Genomic DNA, 22,964 nt, shown 5'->3' on the forward strand with positions numbered 1-22,964 from the left:
TGCATAGACACAGGGTTTGTTTGAGGCTTTGAGTTGAGCAGCGAGTCTTGGGGAAGTCAAAAGGCGGCTAGACGCGTTTGAAGACTAAAAATTTCGTTCGAATGATTAAGTTTCGTGGAAGATGTATAGTAAACAATTTCACTCAGAGAAAATTACTAAGAATAACAATGATGCAAAGTACTGGTAAGATTTTTTGAGCATTATGTCAATAGATCTTCTGACATTACATTGCATTAATACTTGTTTCATAGACAATGAAAAAGACATTTCGTAATGTTGTGGAGCGTGTCAGTTTAACGTAAGTTTCTTTACACGATATATACATTTTTTTCAATTACTACTTCATATCTAAGAATTCATCTATTGAGCAGAAGGAGTTTGTCATTCAGAAATCTCTTCTAGGAGATTATAATGGTTCTACAAAATTGTTTTCTACAGCCTGAAGGATTAGAGAGCACTCGGAATTGGATATGCTGTGCATGTTAGAAGCTGTGCAGCTGTTGGTCCTATCATCATATTCAGAATGATTCATTTATCTGTTAACTGTGTTCTTGCGTGAGACACCGACAGATTCTTTGTTAATGTTTCCTAAATCAACCTAATCGTCAGAGCACTGTAGCGCGGAATCCTTTATGCTGGGTAGAAAAGACTGTGCCAAAATTGGTTTATCTATTGTCCTTGAATATAGCTGATGCAGACAACAAATGAATCGATAGGATTCGGTTTGATCAAGCAGCAGACCAAAACAATTGCACCCGCACCCAGTAGACGGCATGCAACAGTGCTTTCGAATATAACTATTTCTGAACACCTGTTTTGGAGCAATGATTCAGAATTTGTCACGGACGGCTGACTGCTGGCCGAACGAGTTCTAGGATTTTCCTCAAAACTTCAAACCACGCGCATACGCACAGCTTGCACTTCTTGTTTCGCGTTTGATTTCATTACTGCAGCACATTCAGTTGGGGTTTTGAACAGTGTTCTTCCGTGAAAGTATTTTATTTTTATTCCGGCGTAATTTTATACATTCCGATATAAATTCATAAATACGACAATATAAATTCATAAATACGACAAAGTCTTGCAAAATTGTCTTAATCCAAGAATAATTGCAATTTTGGCGCAATAAAGTGCTGATGGAAAAGTGTACTTAGTGTCCCTCATTATCCGAGTTAGTGCGCCATAAAGGCTTAATAATTTCCATTCGTTTATACCGAAGCCTAAATACTAATTAATAATTTGTTAACAAGATAACTGATTAGCAAGATTTATTAGGAAATATCATTGACTATAAATAAAAGTATATTTTCCTGTTATTAACTTGACAACTATCTGAAATACCACGCTCAGTTATTGTTGTAGAGTGAGAGAACTGCATATTTTGGATCAAGTTGTATAGTACATGTCACTGTGCAGAGGAGTTAAGCACAATGGTCTTAACCACGCTGCGGAAACAGGCCAGTTATTGCCTCAGTGAGGTACAGAGATTTCTTTTTACTTTGTTTAGGTTCAAGCAATACACTGTATGCATGCTTCTGTCAAGAACAGCCCATGGCTAACAACTTCATGGTGTAACTGGTGTCTATACTCAGCATTCATGAAGTATTACTAATAGTGAATACCCAGCAAGGTGGATATTGAGTTTAGGTTCAGTTGAAAATTCAAGATTGAAAAATCAACCTGTTACACAGCTTATTTCAAGGTGGATATTGAGTTTAGGTTCAGTTGAAAATTCAAGATTGAAAAATTAACCTGTTACACAGTTTACATCAAGCTGTAAAAATTTAGCTTGAATTAAAATAATTTTCCTAAGCTTGAAATAAACTGTAATTTCCCAGGAAGGCTGTACAGCAGATGCGCGCGCAGCAAAGCTTCCACAGAAGTCCACGGGAAGCGCCACAAGCGTTACAAGCCTTGCAGTTGCACTGACTCTGCTAGGTTTACGGCCATTTTATTTTTGTGACGTGCGTTAATTATTGTTGACTGTTGTGAAGTTTGTTTTATACTGGAAAATAGTTCGGAAAGTGTGTGGCGCCCCCTGTCTTACTGCTACACCGGGTCTGAAGAAGATATATAGTGTATTACAGGTACGCTGGTGCATTTTTTCTCTAGTGGTACGTTAATATTACAAATGTTAAATATTATTAAGTAACGTAAAGAAATATCGTATTCTTTTACGTAGAAAAATTGAACCTGGATGAAAGTGAAATGGATTACCAGCTAAGAAAACATATTACAAGTTGTTCAGCAAAAAGAGGTCATTTTAAACTAGCTCTCTAGTACGTGGCACCAATAAATTAAAACTTAATGTTATTTTACCTTTTTAAAATCTCGCCTTTTTATATATATCACCCTATTACATTTGTTTACTTGTAGATACTCGCGTGTGTCACACCATGAATGAATAATCGTGAAGTGTGAAAAGTTTCTTTGCTAATACAAATAGTAATGACATGGTGAACGGGAAAAGTGCATCAAGAACCAGTCACTACATAGGTGTCAGTCTTTTTTATTTACATAGCTTTGACTGGTCTTCAATTGAACTTAATTTTGTTGTTCCCTAGGTGAAATAATACTGCTAGGCCTACTGGTACTTCTTACTTTTGTTGTTATTTGTAATGTGGCTGAAATCTAATAAAAGGCAATATTAAAATATGACAAGGAGAGCATTTTTTGTTCTTTTACATTTCAGTTCCACTGAACTGGTAATTTCTTAAATTTATTTCGATTTCATCTTTTATTTCATTTTGATTCAGTTTCACTCACCAATATATAATTGTGGATAGAATAAAACGTCTACATTTTTCTAAACGGTAGTTTCCTTATAAGCTTACGGTATGAGGTGTATATGATTTCAAGTAATTGTTTCTTTATAATTCAGATTAAATGGCCCTGAAACTGTTAGAAATAGTGATGTGTGGCTTCTTCATGAAGTCATCGCAAAATTACCCAAATGTCATCTTTACTTTCAAAATTTCAAACAAAAAGTTATTTCAAATTATTTTAAAAACTCTTTGGAATTAAGTCACCAGAAGCAGCTGCTTACTCAGTGACGTTTATACTAGTTAATGATTCTTACTACATCAGTGAGTTTGAAGTTATTTTGCTAATCTGGGGCATAAATTATATTTAGGTTGATCAGTTTCAACTTTTTACATTTTTTATGTTTAGGTATGGCTAACATTTTCTTTTACCTGTTACAGGATCATTATACCATCAGAAGTCAGCGATATTTGATCCTGTTCTGGTCTGTGTGCTGGGGCCGGAGGGGCTTCAGAATAATTAAATTTTAAAATAAAACAATTTTAAACAGTTTGAAAATAAAATTTTTTAAACATACATGTCTTGATAATTTTTTTCACACCATTTCCATTCCAATATTTATTTAATTAATTAGGTTCAATAAATTCAGATTAATAATTATGTAGCTTAAAACAAGCTGTAAATACCAGGCTGTATTCCACGTGTGTAGATACAGCTGGAGCCAAACTTGATAAGTCAAGCTTGAAATATAGCTTGAACTCGGCCAACTTTGATGTTTGTTTCGAGCTTGAAACCAACTAACAGGCCTGAATATTCCAACTTTGATCAAGCTTATATACTTGAACATTACATCTGGAAACAAGTTTGAAACCGGCTTACTGTGCTATCTGGGTAAAATTAAAATGTTGAGAAGTGCAAGTCTATGCTTATGGATGACCTGTCTTCGTAATGTTTCATAGATGTGATTCAGAGGTTGGGTTTGAATACAAAGTATGAACATTGTTGGGAAACAAAAACGGTCGCGATAGACGTACGTATAGATCATGATAGCGCTCGAGGAAAGTGCTACGGTAAAGGCAAATTGTCGAGAATTTATGATATAGTTGTTTCCGGAAATTTTCGACAACGCCGCGCACTCTTGAGAGACCGCGAATTTACTTTACAGCGAAGCAACGAGCCGCAGCAGTCGTAGTCGTTGTCTTCCGTACGTGCAAGGAATTCATTAATTTTTAAGGAAGTAGTGTGTCTCAGAAGACGTGCGAAACAAAAACTTTTTATAAAAAACTTATGCATTCTGCACCTATATATACTTAAATTAAATAGAAATACTATAATCTATTATATCCAGAAACTGCTTATGTACATTTACATATGGATTTTTGTTTAGAAATATAATTTTATACCATTTAGCTTTTAGTCTGCTTCTTTGTTTGTATATATGTAGTGCTTGTTTTGGAATTTTTTTTCTCACTGGGACCAGAGTTGTATGTATCGGGCGATATTTTTCTGCCACGACACCTAGACTTGGGTAACTGTTCTTCTTTTCCTTCCAGAACTGTATAGGATTCTGCACGCATGTATGTACGGTTCTTCAAAATAATGTTGGAACTCCGGATCTACACTATCACGGCCGTTTGACATATTTTTGTCGGGAGCTTCTGTATTGAACGAAGCCCTAAGGAACTACAGCCTTTTTGTTCGAAATGGTACTCGTGGCTAGTTGGCGGGCAAATGAATAGATCTTGAGGTCCCTATCACGTGTGTACATTCTGCAACTAGTCTTGCAGCGACATTGTTTGAATGAATGAGATTTGTTAAAGGCAAAGTATCGAATCTTGGGCCGAGCACGATAGCAACTCCTTATACTCTGTATTAATCCCACACGTCGTGGTAGCCCACTATTTTTCGCATACGATTAAGATTAGCTGATTATTGGAATAGCTTTCGAAACAGGTATAGTTTCAGTTGAGATTTCACTTGTTGCCAATTCACCATTCGTTAGCTGTGAATATCTGAACACAAAGATGATAAAACGGAATGCAATGTATTCTGTTTGATCCAGTAGGCGTTGTAGCGTATAAGACGTAATGTTCCGTCGAGTTTTGGTTTCTTGAATTTTCAGGTTTCTGCATTATCTCCTGGATCTCAGAGCTGTTCGTTAGTGTTGCAACTTGTTTTAAAATAACTAACAGTCTTTCTGACGTTTTCCCGCACAATGCAAAAGTCACCATTCTTGTTCAAAGAATTTTCCACAATTGAATTGGTAGTGTGTGCATTGCAACACACCTGTAGCATAATTATGTGGTTAAATTGTACGTCTGCGGTCATTTTATTGGAATTGTCAGCTGTGATGTTCACAACATTGTTTTCAATGTTCCGAATTTCGTGCTGTGTGCTTATCTGAGATGCGGAATGTCTCGAGAGCTGAGGCTTCCAAGCACCAATTACTGTTAATGAAATGACCAGATATCTTCGTATATGCCTCATAATTTAGCGAGGTTCAAATTTCGGTTATTAAAGAAGTCTTTCAGTTCCACATGTACACTCTCTTTCTGATATTATTTTTTTTGATCTGGTATCGCATATTTTGGGCCCAACAGTGCAACAAAACATCTAAATCCAGTGTACTCTACTCCAATCGGAGTGATTGAAAATCTTCTGTGATCATGGCCTCTAGCACTGCATCGAGTTCTCGTCGTTGACTTCGTTCTACAAAGCAAAACATAAGATTTAGATCAGTGCTCCTGCAAGGATATAAGTTTTGCTCGAAAACTAGTCCAATAAAATCACATATTGTAGTGTGCAAGAGCTTGGATAGTTTTGATTGTATGTTATTGGAGACTGATTTAAAAATCCGACTTTGGAGGACTGCTTCGGGCACGGAATTCCCTTTTTGTGCGATCTGAATGGATAACACACAAACTGTGTGTTTTGCCACACTCCCATTATTACAAGAATGAGCCTCTGTATCCATGGGCGTCAATGTTTCATTGCTTGAGGAATTGGGTAATTTAAGACATCTAATCAGCCCCCCCCCTCCCCCCCCCCCAACACACACACACACACACTGATAAGCCAAAACATTATGGCCACTACCTACTGCGAGGTTGGATGCCGCCTGGGGGTGTTGTGGGCATGTGTTGCAGTAATAAAAGTATGTAAGTGGAGCAGACACAGACGGGGGTTCACCTTAGTGATAAGGGCTGTAAATAGGGAAAAGAGATTTTGGCAAAGGGCAGATTCTTATTACACACAACCCGTGAACGAGAGTCTGGGTTGGTTTAGTATTAACTCCCTTTCAATAAACCTGAAAAAAAAACAATTTTATCCAGTTCCAGACAACCCACAAAAACCCAAAAGAAATAGTTATCACACAGAATGATCAGATGATAAAGCAAGTGTACTTATCAAAATTCCTAGGCGTATACGTGGACAGTAGGCTGAACTGGGAACATCACGTTCTACAAACACTAAAACGGCTGATGTCGGCAACATTTGCTTTACGAATTTTGTCACGCTTCAATGACATTACCAGCTCAAAGTCAGCTTACTTTGGCTATTTTCATTCAGTCATGTGTTATGGCATCATTTTCTGGGGCAATACACCTGCCGCAAAGAAAATCCTCACAGCACAAAAAAGAGCAATAAGAATCATTTGTGGTGTACCCCCACGAACCTCATGTCGAAATCTTTTTAAACGACTTGAAATACTGACGGCAACATCTCAGTACATATATTCACTGATGTGCTTCATAATAAATAACCCCACTCTGTATGGAACGAATTGCCTACATCATGAACATAACACCAGAAGAAAAGAGGATTTCCACTGTGAGTTAAAGAACTTGACACTTATTCAGAAAGGGGTAAAGTACGCTAGAACGAAAATTTTCAATTCCCTACCCAACAGCATCAAAAGTATAAGGAGTAGTACATCAGTATTTAAACGTAGCTTGAGAAATTATTTACTTGAGACCTCACTTTATTCACTAGAGGAATTCTTTCAGAGAAATAAGTAAAACCCAGATTGGAAAGATGTTTTTAAATATTTTGACACTGTTTACTGTTAAACTAATGTAATAATGCCCTAACGTAAAAATTCCTGTTTTTCTCATTTCCATTTTTGGGTCACTTTTAAACCCAAAGTGGGGAGTTTTGATTACTGTTCAAGGTTAAAATAGATGCAATAATGCCCTAAATATGAAACTGCTATCTTCACATTTATGTTTACTAGTTTTTAAGCTAATAAGTGACTTTTGTGCACTGTTATTAATACTATAACAATGTCTTTATTCTATGTATTTTATTATGTACATCGACACGTTCCACATCTGAGTGACTTGCTCACATGTACAGATCTATGGAACAAGTATATAAATAAATGGTCACGTGCTGTCGTCATGAGCATCTGTGGAAACAGTTACGACAGTGACTCTATTACTAGGCACCAAATTATTACTTTATTACTATATCTTCGTCGTTTACCAGCCATGGCTGGACAGACTGCGTCACAAATACAATGTTTATCAACTAACATTTATACAACACCATATTCAAAATTTATATTACAAGTAAAAGAAAATATTTATGCAGTGCACAAAAACACATAGAACATAGCGGGAATGAAATATAACTAAACAGGAAAGTAAAACTTCATAGCAGCAAATGAAAATACCACAAAGCAAAATGTTTACAAGTCCATGTAGATCACACACACAAAGTTTCATTTTGGCAAAATATGTACTTTAAGTAAAACACAAAATTAAATGTGCAGTTAACATAAAAAGAAGATTAAATTTAGGCAAAATTATATATAAAACATAATAATATTTATTATTTTGTGCATTCACTAGAACCGCTGTTGAAAAACTCTTCCAAGGAATATAGTGAATGTTGTTTCAAGTCCTGAGCATTTTTTTTTTCCGAAATAATTCAGGTGGCAGGGATTTCACTTCTGGAGGCAGTTGATTGTACATTTTTAGGGCGACTGTTGGAAAGCTGTCTTGTGTGCTTGATAGGCGACACCTTGGCACTTCACTGTTCCTTTTACAGCGAGTGTCATGATTATGTATTTCTTGTCGTATGCTAAAATTCCTTGATTTGCTTTTATATACACGAGGCAGAAAAACACATACTGGCTAAAAACAGTCATTATGCCTAGCCTGGTGAAAATAGCCTTACAGTGGTCCAGTCTTTTGCTAGAGGATATGATCCTGATGGCTTTTTTTTTGTAATAGCAATGCATCTTTGCTGCCTGAGGAGTGTCCCCACAACGGCAGTCCATAGCTAATGTGGCTGTGGAAGAGTGCATGGTAGACTATTGTGAGAAACTGGTCAGTTATTTACCTCTTCAGCTTCCTCAGGAGGTATATCACACGATAAAGTTTGGTGCATACATATGCAGTGTGATCATTCATGGAGAGTTTGCTGTCAATCTTGAAGCCCAGTAGTCTGACAGTCTCCATGTTTTCTTGGTCTTCAATGTTGGTTAGACTGCATATCAAATGTTGGGTTTTTTCTTCATTGATCTTCATTTTGTTTATTACAAACCATTCTTTTATTTCTTCAAACATCAAATTTGATGCACCAAGAGCTTCTGCGGCTGTATGTCCTTTGGCAACATTTGACTATTACAGCTCATATCATTGACTTATATGAGGAATAGGAGAGGTCCTAAGACTGATCCTTGGAGCACTCCATGTTCCAGTTTGTGTTCAAGGGAAGTTGCTTCGTGCACTGATACTACCTGCTTTCGGTTTTCCAAATAAGATTGGAGTGTTGATAGAACAACACCTCCTACACCATAGCATCTTAACTTGGCTATTAGTGTTGTGTGTGAGATGCAGTCAAAGGCTTTGCTGAGGTCACAGAGTGTCAGTGCCACACACTCTCTCTCTCTTCAAAACTCTGTCGAATTGTTTTTAATGAGTCCAGTGTGGCTGTCACTGTTGATCTCCCTTTGCGGAATCCGTGCTGTGTGTTTTGGAATAAGTTGTTTTCCTCAAAGTAATTCAGTACCTGGTGGTGCATCACAGACTCAGTAACTTTGGCTAGTACTGGTACCACTGAGATTGGTCTGAAGCTGGACACCTCACATGGATCCCCCTTCTTATATATTGGTACTGGCGCGCCAGTTTAAGGAAGTCTGGGAAGACACCAGAAGATAGACATTTGTTTATTGCTATGGCTAGTGGCTGAGCCAATTCTGCAATAATTTTCTTTAGCAGTGTGCAGGACATGTCATAGATGTCTACACTTTCTGAGTGTTTGTAGGAGTTCACAATTTTTATCATGTCTTCAGGGTGTACTTCCTTCCAGTTTTGAATACTGCAACTGTCTGCATTTCTTATGTTTGCAGTCAGATCTAGGTCAGAGTGTGGAATTTCACTCACTGTCTTTTCCACTATTCTGACAAAATATTCATTGAAGTCATCAGGGCTACACGAATTTAAGCAGAAGGTAGTCTTCTTTCTGTTCTCATTTACAAGATTCCAGGCAGCTTTACAAGGATTTTGGGCCTCTTTAATGTATGTATCATTATATTTCTTTTTTGCTTCCTCTACTGCCTTCCTATAAGCTTTTTTGGCTTTTAGGTATTTGCGGTGATGTAATTCTTTAGCTGGAATGTCTAAAGCTGATTTCATTTGGTCCTTGCACATTGTTACAATACACTTCAATTTATTGAGCTCAGCGGTGTTCCATTGTTTCACATTGATAACTTTCTGCCTGCCTTGTGATTTTTCCAGAGGATTCTTCACTGGTCTTACCAGAAACATGTCATCAAATATTGCTTTTAAGGTTTGGAATAGACATAAGAAAGAATCACTGCCTACTAACTCTGCAATTTTTTGCTGCCAGTTTACACAAATGGTTGGAAGTCCATGACTTTTCACAGAACTTTGGATTTTAAGGCTTGTCTGCTCCGTAAAGTACAACAGATGGTGATCTGTGGCATCTCTGTCGAAAGAGGACAATGCTGGTGCATGCACAAGTGTTTCGGAGCACACCATTCATCATACAGTGTTGAACACAGCAGACCACCCCTACATGTTCACATGTTGACCCAACAACATCATCAGTTATGACTGTAACAGGAACAGGACCATCGGGATTCGATTGTCGATCGACGGAAACATGTCAGCTCTTCAGGTGAATCACATTTTTGCTACACTAGGTCAGTGGTCATCTCTACAAACACCATCATCAAGGTGAATAGCGGCTCAAAATGTGCAGTGCACCATGTACGTAGGCTGGTGGGAACAGTATTATGCTATGGGGAAAAGTTTTCCTGCACTTGCATGGGACCTGTGGTAGCAATGGAAGACATGCTGACAGCTGCAAGCCACCTGCATCCCTTCATGCTTGATGTCTTCCCCGAAGTTGATGTCATCTTTCAGCAGTGTAAATGTCTTCTCTGAGCCAGAAACATGCTACAGCGGTTTGAGGGAGCATTATAGTGAACTCATGTTGATGTCTTGATGACCAAATTTGCCTGCTGTAAATCCTACGGAACCCATCTGGGGTGCAATTGCACGCCGATACAAAGTATCCAAATCAGCAGTATGTTATTTACGCGAATTATCTGATCTGTGTGTAGACATCTAATGTCACATACCTCCCAACAAACTGTCGAATCCCCAATATGCAGAATCAGTGAAGTATTTTGTTTCAAAGATGGACAAACAAGCTATTAATCATGCGGTCATAATGTGTTGGCTCATCAGTGTATATGTATGAAATACCCAAATATGTGCTTAAATATTTCTTCATTTGGCAATGTGATAACTTTACTCTATTGTCTAATAAACTGAAATAAGTCTTCAATCCAAATAAGCTCCTCTAAGATAGACAACGTAGGTTGTGCTTCGGTAGCTCAGTTGGTAGAGCACTTGCCCGCGAAAGGCAAAGGTCCTGAGTTCGAGTCTCGGTCGAGCACACAGTTTTAATCTGCCAGGAAGTTTCATATCAGCACACACTCCGCTGCAGAGTGAAAATCTCATTCTGGAAACATAGGTTGTTGTTTATATGATGATTATTTACCAATACGTTAGAGTTGTGTCTGTTGGACTCACCTTTCCAAGGATGTTACGAATAAGACATTTCACAATAGAACAGATACATAGTATGAAATGAAGGTCTGTAGAAGTCTTCCTCTGTAATTATTTCAGAATTACATGTGTTTTCCAAATATTACGCAAAACAACTATAAAATTAAATAGTCTGACCAAGAATTAAATAACCTTTCCCTAAATCAACATAAGTACTGCTACAAAAGTAACAAAAAATATTTTTTTATCATTGTTTCTACATCTGTGAACCATTACAGTTTGAAGATAATAATACATCACCTGAAAAACAATAAAAGCTACTAAACAAAAGACTGAATAAAAATAATTATTTGGATATTTTTAACTATATTTAAACAACAGTTAGTATATAGCTAAGTCACTCAAATCGTTATGCGGATGTCTCATGTATCAAAAGGTTCACGGGACAGCAACAGGCGAACTATAAACGTAGCTACCCAATTTAGCTGAAAACATCCTCTAACAAGGGAACCTCCCCATCGCACCCCCCTCAGATTTAGTTATAAGTTGGCACAGTGGATAGGCCTTGAAAAACTGAACACAGATCAATCGAGAAAACAGGAAGAAGTTGTGTGGAACTATGAAAAAAATTAGTAAAATATACAAACTGAGTAGTCCATGCAAAGATAGGCAACATCAAGGACAATGGGAGTCAAGGAGCGCCGTGGTCCCGTGGTTAGCGAGAGCAGCTACGGAACGAGAGGTCCTAGGTTCAAATCTTCCGTCAAGAGAAAAGTTTAATTTTTTATTTTCAGTTTATGTGACAACTTCTTATGTTTTCATCACTTTTTTGGGAGTGATTATCACATCCACAAGAAAACCTAAATCGGGCAAGGTAGTAAAATCTTTTTACCCATTCGCTAAGTGTACAAGTTAGGTGGGTCGACAACATATTCCTGTCATGTGACGCACATGCCATCACCAGTGTCGTTTAGAATATGTCAGATGTGTTTTCCTGTGGAGGAATCGGTTGACCTATGACCTTGCGATCAAATGTTTTCGGTTCCCATTGGAGAGGCACGTCCTTTCGTCTACTGATCGCACGGTTTTGCGGTGCGGTCGCAAAACACAGACACTAAACTTATTACAGTGAACAGAAACGTCAATGATCGAACGGACAGATCATAACTTTGCCAAAATAAGTAAAATTTTCAGTCGAGGGCAGACTTGAACCAAGGACCTCTCGTTCCGCAGCTACTCACGCTAACCACGGGACCACTGCACTCCTGAGCTCACGTTCTCCTTGATGTTGCCTATCTTGCACATGGACTACTCAGTTTGTATATTTTACTTATTTTTTTCATAGTTCCATACAACTTCTTCCTATTTTCTTGATTGATCTGTGTTCAGTTTTTCAAGGCCTGTCCACTGTGCCAACTTATAGCTAAATCTGAGGGGGGTGCGATGGGGAGGTTCCCTTGTAAGAATAAAAGGCCCACTACGCAGGAATTATCAGAATGGGACGGAAATCAGAAGATGTGATGTACGTGTGCAAAAAAATTATCGTAGTTTCAGAAAATTTATTCAAGAGGAAGAGCTTCACTAATTGAGCAAGTCGGTAATGCGTTGGTCCTCCTATAGCCTTTATGCAAGCAGTTATTCGCCTTGGCATTAATTGACAGAGTTGTTGGACATCCTCCTGAAGGATATCATGCTAATTTTTGTCCAATTGGTACGTTAGAATGTCAAAATCCTGAGATGACTGGAGAGCCCTGTCCAAATGCTCCACACTTTCTCAATTGGGGAGAGATCTGGCGACCTTGCTGGCCAAGGTAGAGTTTGGCAAGCATAAAGACAAATAGGTGTAGGTGGTCATTATCTTGCTGAAACATAATCCCAGGATGGCTTACCATGAAGGGCAACAAAATGAGGCATAGAATATCATCGATGAACTGCTGTGTTGTAAGGGTGTCATGAATGACAAACTAAGTGGTCCTGCTATGAAAGGAAATTGCTACCCAGACCATCACTCCTGGTTGTCAGGCCACATGGCAGGTGATGGTCAGTTTGGTATTCCACTGCCATCCAGGGCATCTCCAGACACATCTTTTCTGTTCATGGGGGCATGTTTCGAAGATGGGTTCATCACTGAAGACATTTCTACTCCATTCAATGATATTCCAGGCTATAGATGTGTCTGGAGGATCCTTAAAATGTAGAATTTCCGTGAAGAGGGATAAACCAATTTATTCATCAGTGCTCTGGGAGTTTGCACCAAGCTGAGATATAATCTCGTTACTTAGGAGTACTATCTTTTGGCAAACCACTAGAAAGCAGTCATGCTCTAAACTCCCTTCACCCTCTAAAGCTATTTTACATTCTTCTTCTTTCGGTCTGGATTTTAGTGAGGAAGTTATCAGGTATGGATGAGTCCAAATTGTTTGGGTCACCGTCATTATTATTGACAGGGCTGTTGGGATGAACAGATCTGATATTGTTCTGTTCAGCAGAGAACTAGAACAATTTCTGGTTGTGAAGATGCAAGGAATCTAGAATTATTCCGCCTTATGTTATCCCAAATTTCCTCGTTTCCCCAAGTGTACATCTTTCATTTCTTGCAATGTATAAAGATCATTTTCTGCATTACAGAATGTCCTGACAGATAAACGCATAAGCCTAAATAAGGAAAACGTGGATTGCTATGTAGTTATCATATGGCTTTTAGTGTCGGGAGTCTCCAAATAGATGCTCGGCTCACCTTTGACATACCTCTTTTCATTTAAGCATAGAGGCTACATCTTCTAGGGAATTGGATCTTGTTAGGGGAGAACGGAATTTGGAAGGAACTGGCAGCAGCCCATAGTAACGGACCAGGCCCAGCTTTTGCCTAAATTGAAAATGGGGAAGAAACCACAGAAAACCATTGTCAAAGTTGCCAGCATATGGATTTGAACCAATTCACCTCTCAAATCCACAGATTTGCAACTCAGCTCAGTGCCTCAATGTGCAGGGCTCCCCTGGTGGATGGAAAAATTTGGAAAATCTGGTTTTCTTAGGTTTTTTAAAAATAAAATAAAATGCATCACAACAAAAGATGGAATTATGATAATTCATATTTTTCCTTTACTTGTGCATGTTAAATCATTTGATTGCACATAATGCATGCATATTTTAAGATTTAATAGCACACACAATTCTAGACTCTGTTACTATAGTATTAAAATGACAGAATTAGATTTTAGATGAAGGAGCAAAGGGTAGGGATACAGGATGCAGTCGATTCTGATGAATCCAAGCAGCATGCTGAAAAAATCTTTGAGAAATAAATGAAATATACAATGTGCTGTCATCACATACCCCTTTCACCCTGCACAAACTCTTCCCTATCGTTCTGAATCGTAACTAGTTGTAATAATTGAGTACCACCCACATGACCACATTGGGCGATATTTTGCCATTTGAGCTACTAATAATAGAATTTTGAACAATTTTTTCATATAAATGCAATCATTGCTGTTTGGGCAATATTTTTTTGATTGACACAATTTTTGGGCAACACAGGCAAGTCCAAATCTATTTGGACACACTGATTTTAATTTAATATTATTGCTATTGATGTTTACTGCTCTGCTGCCTTGTGAAATACTAAAATATTGCAACCCCAGAGTTCTGCAGTCTCTAAATAAAGATTCCCTGCTAATATTAAACTGCTACAGAGGGGTAATTAGTGTCTTATAGTAGTATGTACAAATTTTCCACTTACTGTAATGCTGGTATATGAATCAAAATTGGATTCCTTCAGCTTGTTTGTTACAAATTTATTGATAATTAACAGTTATCACATCAGCACAATAACAATAAACACCAGAACATCTTACATTAAATTCAGCTGTAAGTAAGAACTGAACCGATCAGTGGACTTGTTCATGATCAGTACTGCATATCCTGTTTTTGTTGCATGATTAAAAATCAAAATATTTTAGTATTTAATTATAGGGCAAACAGATTCTGTGTAATTGCATTTGGAAGATAGGAGAGTCTGGAACCCCCACACCCTGTCTTTGAGTAAATCCTTGAAATCTTGTAACAAATGTTATCTCCATCCTCCATAAAGTATTGCCAGCCCCATGACCCTGACTTTTGTTTTCATGCATCCATACTGATATGAACCACAACTTCATTTGAATGAAACCTGAGATATAAAAGTTACAAACACAGCAAGCCAATGTGTATTGTCAGCATAGACTTCAAATAACAACCCCAGCACAACTGTCAATCAACTAGCATGCAGTGACACACACTGCCACGCCATTTCTCATGAACTTCACAAGAATTGCTTGAGAACTATAGCCTGATTAAAATTATTTGACAGTTGACATCTGTCATTTGCCACAACAGTGTTGCCACTTCCACTGCCAGATACTGCTCAGCAATAAATGATACACAAACGTGGCAGGTCGCTTTAAAAATGCTGTTAATGTGTAACATGGAGCATTGTTGGAAACAGCTGCTTCGAGATATGATGGAAATGGGAGATGCTATGTTGACAGCTGATTTTAGGTGACCAACAACTGAACTGCAGCAGATGATGGGTTTTGTAGCCCTGAATTTAAACTCTAGTACTAATCTAACCACATCCTCATGATGTATCCAAGAAAATTGCGATCAACAAACTGCAGCTGATCTAAATTTGCCATTTCTTTGTTCATGGTGTTTATGGCTAACCTCTATGAATAAACACAAGACAGAAAAATTTCATAATATATTAGTTTCCATAGCCAAGCTCTGCAGCAAAATTTCAGATTTAGTGGTAAAAGCGAAGTGTGATTTCTAGCCTTCATTGGTGACCTGAATCTATCCTCACTATCCCTGGCTACACAGGATTCTGCACTACAACCAATAAGCAGTCCTGGTTGGCACTTGGTTGCAGATTATAGGTGACACAAACAGATTTAAAATGAAAAAAAGAATGACAAGGAAGAAAAATAAGAGCAAATAAAAAAAATACAATGATAAAAATGATGCGGCAAAATGTTAGAAATTAAAAAGTTACATTTAAACCAATTAATTGAAAAAGAATTATCATCAAAGTTATGGGAACGGGATACGATTATCAGTTAAATGCAATAACTATCCCCATTAAATTTCACATAGAGATACATGTTGCAGTAAGTCATATATGTGTACACAGCTTGCGATATAGAACAGAACTAAAAACTAACATGGAGGCTCGGCAGAGCAATCAGAGTCCAAAGATGGTGTTAATCGCAGTCGATACGACCTATCAACACAGCACAAACACAGCAACGTTTCATCGGCTCAGTTCGAGTTTGCTTTGCTTATCTGCATGACATGCTCATTTTCAGCAACTCGGCTGAGGAACACAAAAATCATTTATCCAAGGTCCTCCAGACCTTGAACTCCAACGGCGTCGAGGTCAACAAGGACAAATGCCAATTGCACCAGTCTTCTGTCACATTTTTGGGTTACACCGTCTCCACAGATGGAATACAGCCTCCCAAATCCTGTGTGCAGGCCATCGCATCACTGCCACCTCTGGCTACTTACAAAGAACTCCGAGGTTTCATGGGTACAATAAATTACTACCATTGGCATCTGCCTTCTGCCGCCGCCGTGCAGGCCCCGCTGACAGATTCGCTGTCGGGCAAACAGACTTCAGGCCTTAAACCAGTTCGCTGGACTAAACCTATGCTGGAGGCCTTCAAGGCTCTATAAAAACTTCCTTAGCTCACGCCGTGAGCCTGACCCATCAGCCGAGTTGTTCATCACTACGGATGCCAGTGACATCATGGTGGGAGCAGTACTACAGCAACGCAAAGGCAACATGGTTTCTCCCCTTCATGTCTTCTCTAAAAAACTGTCTACAGCTCAGAAGAAATATTCTGCCTTTGATAGGGAACTTCTGGCAGTCTATGAAGCTGTCAAAACACTTTCACCCCGACGTCGAGGGCCATTATTTCTTCATCCTTACTGATCACAAACCACTAGCAGACACTTTCTGCAGCTCTCCCAAGGACCCACCTCCTCAGCATTTCCGCCACTTGGATTTAGTCTTTGAATTCACCAACAAACATTCGCTACATCAAAGGCATAGAGAACATCCCCGCTGATTTTTTTCTCGCAGATCAATACTGTCTCACACATCATCAACTTATCCAACCTGGCTGCTCTCCATGCCTCTGACGAGGAATCTCAAGCTCTCCTCACAGATCCTCAAACATATCTTGTGTTGAGAATGAGAAACATCCCCCAGGCTGTGGCTAAGCCATGTCTCCACAGTATTCTGTCTTCCAGGAGTGCTATTTCTGCAAGGTATGCAGGAGAGCTTCTGTGAAGTTTGGAAGGTAGGAGACGAGGTACTGGCAGAATTAAAGCTGTGAGGATGGGTCGTGAGCCGTGCTTGGGTATCTCAGTTGGTAGAGCAGTTGCCCACGAAAGGCAAAGGTCCTGAGTTCGTGTCTTGGTCCGGCACACAGTTTTAATCTGCCAGGAAGTTTCATCTTCTGTGTTTACCAAAGCCAAGTTCCCTAGCGTTTTGGACGAGGTATGGTGTGATTCTTCTACCAGCATCCTGTGGCCGTTGCTCCCGCCCACATTGCACTGGCAAGCTTTCAACGCCTAGCATAACCTCGCTCACGTTGGCGTCCGTGCCACCACATGGCTTGTATCCAAGTGTTTCATTTGGAAAAATATTAAACAGGACTGTCAGACCTGAGCACGCAGCTGTGTCTCCTGTCAACACAACAAAATCGGCTGTCATACTTCCCGTCCACTAGGCAAGTTCGAAATTCCGCAAGGAAGATTTCGTCATGTACATATCGACCTTATCGGTCCACTACCACTGTCAGAGGGCCACAGATATATTCTCTCCACAATCAACATGTCTCGCTGGGTGGAAGCTGTTCCTTTACCCAACATCACTGCTGAAATTGTGGCCAAGGGTTTTGTCTCCTCATGGATTGCCAGGTTCGGTTGTCTGACCACCACCACCACCACCACCGACCAAGTTAGGCAGTTTGAGTCTGCCCTGTTCACCATTTTATGTAACATCTGCGGCATTAAAAAAATTCATACAACCGCCTATCACCTGCAAAGCAACGGGTTAGTTGAACAGTGACACCGCACCCTCAAAACTGCCCTCACGTGCCATGACTGCCTTTGGTCTGAGGCGCTTCCATGGGTTTTACTCGGTCTCCGTTTGACTTTTAAACCAGACTTACATGGAACCATCTCTGGATTCGTTTTCGGGGAGAACCCAGTCCCACCAGGGGAACTTCTGCCTCAAGCATCCAAGGATTCCCCCCCCCCCCCCCCCCCCTCTCCAGATTTCATTAGTCATATGTGCACTCACTTCAAACATGCACGGCTACACCCACCTATCAGCTATTCCCCACTGGACACTTAAAATGTGCCAACTGCACTCAACACTTGCTCCCATATTATGCTCATGGATGATTCCATTAGACATCCTCTGCAATCACCCTACCTTGACCCCTTTAAAGTACTCCGGCGGGGCAAGACAACGTTCAACATTATGGTTAAAGATCGTCCTCAAACTGTTTCATTGCACAGGCTCAAACGTGCTTTCGTGGACTCCGATGGCCCTCTGCCATCTGTCGGCCCCTCTCTTCCGCCACAGAACCTGAAAATGCTTTCTCTCATCCCACGATGCTGTTTTCTCCAACCCATGATTCGTCGTCACCATTCACAGGTTTTCCAGGCACGTCGCCATCCACCCCATGTGCGGGTTTCACCGCCACTTCACCGTCTGTGGAGACTCGCTCTCCTACATTCAACCTCTGCTGCAGTGTGCCACCACACCACGTGGACGATGTGTCGATCGTCACCTTCGATGACCGTTTGGTTGTGCTCCTAACAGACACTGAGGACTCGCCATCCAACAAGCAGTTAAATGTCAGTGTGATGCATAGCTTGTCCCTCCCCCTGAGTGCGACCTGTCAGAAATATGCATGTTCATCTCGTCAGACAGCTTGATCTGCATATGGGGCAGACACGCCTGCACCACGCCCCAGGCCGTTCCACACGCCTGCTCTTGGGTTGGTCAACACATCATCCGCCCCTGCTGGTTAACCGACTATGAGGTGGACCTGCCACCAGTCACTCCGCCTCCGTGAGATGGTGTAGCACCGAGCCCTGAACCATGTTTGGAGAGAGGTTGTAATGGGACAAAAAATCCGTACCGAGAATTGGTTCATCGAGGTCGGCAATCTAGAAAGTCCACGGAAAACACAGAGAAGGAGATAGGTGCACCATAACTTTGACAGAGCCTGAGGTTTGTAACGCTGATGCATTGACAGATGGGGGGGGAGCCATCGGTGTAGGTGTGATAGACACACTTCAGCACCAGTGTCAACTAGGAAAATGAAAATGAGCCGTGTCAAAATGTCAGTCTCGTACAAACAACTGCTTGGTCGGACTGGTGGTGGTGGTGGTGGTGGTGGTGGTGGTGGTGACTGCGGCAGCGGAGGAGGCTTGTTCTTGTCGAATTGTTCTGGCGTGTATACTGGCATGTACGGTGCGTGGGTGATCCTGGAATGTTCAGACATTGGAGAGAGTAAGTGGATACTGCCAGGTGGTGTAGAAAGTGCGGATATGGAGTGAGCTCTGCCTCTGCCAGCAGATGGCCGGTAAACAGGAGCAGTTGTGCTGACCAGCGGTGAGTGATGAGCTGGTTGGTGTTGTCATAGCAATGCATACAGCTGGTCTGCGATGCGGAAGGAGTGCGGTAGCAGGGGGATCTGTAGGTCAGTAGGCAATTTTGCGGACCATACTGCCCACAGAGTGACGTCCGGCATTGTATGCTCACTCACGAGCAACCGAAGGCGGTGCCAGAGTTGTGATGGAGTTCGGTCCTCCAGGCGTTCCTCGTACAAGATCTTGATGATTAGTTCTTGTGGTGAGCGGTTGAGTCATCCATGATCATTTTCTTCGCGAACTCATACTCCAGGGGAGGCAGGAGTAGATCGCAAATAAAGTCTGAATGATCATGGAGGTGCGTGTGGAGTCACAGGAATTTAGAGTTGTCATCGGACACATGATGCAACTCGAAAAGATGCTCAACAAGCGCAAACCATGATACAGGGTTGTCCTCACATAAAGGAGGCAGCTTTGGCAGACGACCAGGGGGAGGGGACGAAGGTGGCTTCGGTGTCCCTTGGCAAACCGGCCTGTCCGTGGTAGGAGAGGCCGTACAGCAGACCGGCACAGTAGGCATAGGTGTGTTAACTGGCAAGCATGTCCGTAGCAGTGGCGAGTTGCATTGTCCGAAAACATGACGCAGCTGGCACGGTCAGTACTGTGGGAATGAGTGGTTGTGCAATACGTGCGGGGTTCCCATAAACTGGACCAGAGATTAAGGTACTGAATTGAATTGACTCACCCTGGACATAAAGTGGAAGGCCAGCACGGCAGACACAGGCGGTGCTGTGGTAGAGGTGAGCAGCTGAGTGACCGAAACCGGGACCCCCTGCAAGGGGGGGGGGGGGGGGGGGGGGGGTTGGTAACTCGTATGACCAAAGTTTAAGTTCTTCTTAAGTGAGCATGGAGAATTGTGTGCACTAAAAGGTTCTTGATTAGTTTGCCAGTGAGGCAAAACCGGAACAGGTCGCAGTTGATAGTGGCCGGGTGCATTTTGCAATAATGGCGGTGCTGCACATGGCATGACAGTAACTGTTGTTGCGGTCCATTGAGAGTCAAAGAATGTGTTCGAATGAAGATCAATTTGAGCATTATACAATTGATCGCTATAGGTACACATTTCTGAATATTATTCACTTCACACTAACATGTTGGAGAGCACAGTCCAGCAACATGAAACCCAAGTCCATTGTTTGTGTTAGCGGCGTAGCACTCGACCTTTGTAAAGTGACAAACTTTGAAGTTAACGCGGCTGGAGATCGCGAATCACTGTGAATTAATGTAGAACTGGTCATTGACGAAGGAATCAAGATGTCCGGCGATCGTTGTTGTGCTTCCAAATCTTCGAACAAAGCATTGGGTGAGGTAGCCATGGTGTCGTGCGCATAACCTGTTGATTTACAACACCCGTCACAGAAGACGTAGAAACTACAGGGTCACCAGTATGGGAACAGGATATGATTATCGATTGAATGCAATAACTATCGCCATTAAATTCCACATGTATTTTGCACTAAGTCATATATGTGTACACAGCTTGTGATACAAAACAGAACTAAAAACTAACATGGAGCTCAGCAGAGCAATCAGAGTCCAGAGATGGTGTTGATCATGGTCAGTATGACCTATTGATACCACAAAGTCTTTTGGTTAGATTTAGAAAAATAAAAAATTTTGCTGCAATTGAGGAAATTACAATGTTTGACCTTATGCTCATCAGGTTCCTATGCTAACCACTACGATTTACCATTACACTGCAAAAGTCACTTGTATTTATGACTCTGGTGTCACAGCCACAACAATTAATTGACTGTGTGTGTGTGTGTGTGTGTGTGTGTGTGTGTGTGTGTGTGTGTGTTTCAGGTATGACAATGAGAAAACCAGCTACAACCTGTAAATTGTCAACTATCAAGTAATTTAGCTTGAGGAATTTTCATTGTACTCGAGTCACTGAATTTCATCATCCCATCCCTAAATAAACACATCAGTAATTTACCTCAGTGTAGTTGTTACATGAATTATGAATGCTTTGTACTCCAGCTCACACTGAACTTGTTGAAACAATCTTCATGGTATTAAGTAATACATTCTGTTTAGTCACTGCTTACATTGCATATCAAACCAAGTATAATATGAGTGATATTTTATTTTGTTCTTGTACTCTAATAATGGAAGAAACTGTTGTTACAGCAATCCCTAATACCTTTAAATGTTACATTTCATGTGAAGATATTGTACTTGTGATAATTACAATCTTTCAGAAATAAATCTGAAAAACATACACAATCTAAGCACTTTCCACTGAAGTTGTTTGTCAGAGCTTGCAACAACAAACTCTCAAATGTGTGTTTCTTTTATGATATTACTGTAAGAGTTAACTTAGCTAAAATGAAAGAGGTAGAAAGTTTATAGTAGGTAAACTACATTATTCTCATGCTTCGTTAATTGGATTAATTTCTTCCATTCTGGCAGATGTGCGGGTTCTTTCTTCTAATTAATTGTAACAAACTAAGTGATTGAAACACTGAAATGTGTGTATAGGAATGATATCTACTACAGCCCTGTGGGAGTGATATTATTGACTAATCGATTGTGAAAAGTCCTGCGGTTCTTTAACTTTTTATGCTCTTGGATCTTTCTGTTCTGATTATCTTTCTAATGTGTTCCCACTAGGATTTTTCGGGGTGTGTAATAAAAGTAAATATTACCATACTGATCATTTGTGTATGTGTTTTATATGTACACAGTAGTGTCCCTATATAATTGATGATCCTGAAAAAGAAACTGTGTTCTTGTGGATAATCAATCTTTATTCAGATACAACTGTTTGACACTAGTCACTTTCAAAGTAGTATCCTTCAGCTTCTACACATCTCTCCCACCACTGCTGGAAGCATCACTGGAAAGACTCTTTTGGTGAGGTGCACAGGTGCTCCATCAAGTTCTCCATAATGTCTTCCTTGTTCTGAAGTGTGGTCCCTTTTGAAGTCTTTTTCAGTTAAGGGAAAAACCTGAAGTTACTTGGTGCTACATCAGGGGTGTAGGGGGGCTGATAAGCCAAAAAACTCTAAATTAATTGAGAACAATGAGTGGGTGAATTAGTAAAGGTGCTTACTATTTGCTGCCCCCCCCCCCCCCCCCCCCGCCCCCCTCCCAAATTCTGGCTGTTTGCATCTCACTGTTTGACGAAGGTGATGCAGGATCTTTTGGTAGTACTCCATATTGACATCAGTAGTTTCTAGGGCGCACTCATGTTAGATGATGCCACTGGAGTAAAAAATGATGGTCAGAATGATTTTCACATCTCTGCATACCTGCCCCACTTTTTTGGATCTCAGGAATGGTGGATTCTCCCACTGTGGTGACTGGAACTTTGTTTCTGGGTCATACCCATAATCCCAGGGCTCATTACAAGTGATTGCTGTGTTAAGAAAGTTGGGATTATTGTTCACAGTTCCCAGTGTGTCCTGTGTGATCTCCAAAGTTGCTTCTGCT

At 40.4% G+C, this 22,964-nt stretch overlaps 1 long non-coding RNA gene across 1 annotated transcript; it reads left to right on the forward strand.

Annotated features, from left to right (window-relative positions):
* The first annotated feature begins 67 nt into the window (after positions 1 to 67).
* LOC124607418 lies at positions 68 to 3,263 on the forward strand. Its single transcript, XR_006978828.1, has 3 exons — positions 68 to 183; positions 1,843 to 2,087; positions 3,204 to 3,263. It is a non-coding gene; the product is annotated as an uncharacterized LOC124607418 (long non-coding RNA).
* Positions 3,264 to 22,964: the final 19,701 nt, after the last annotated feature.

This window comes from Schistocerca americana, chromosome 3 (assembly GCF_021461395.2).
Source record: "Schistocerca americana isolate TAMUIC-IGC-003095 chromosome 3, iqSchAmer2.1, whole genome shotgun sequence".
Lineage (NCBI taxonomy): Eukaryota > Metazoa > Arthropoda > Insecta > Orthoptera > Acrididae > Schistocerca > Schistocerca americana.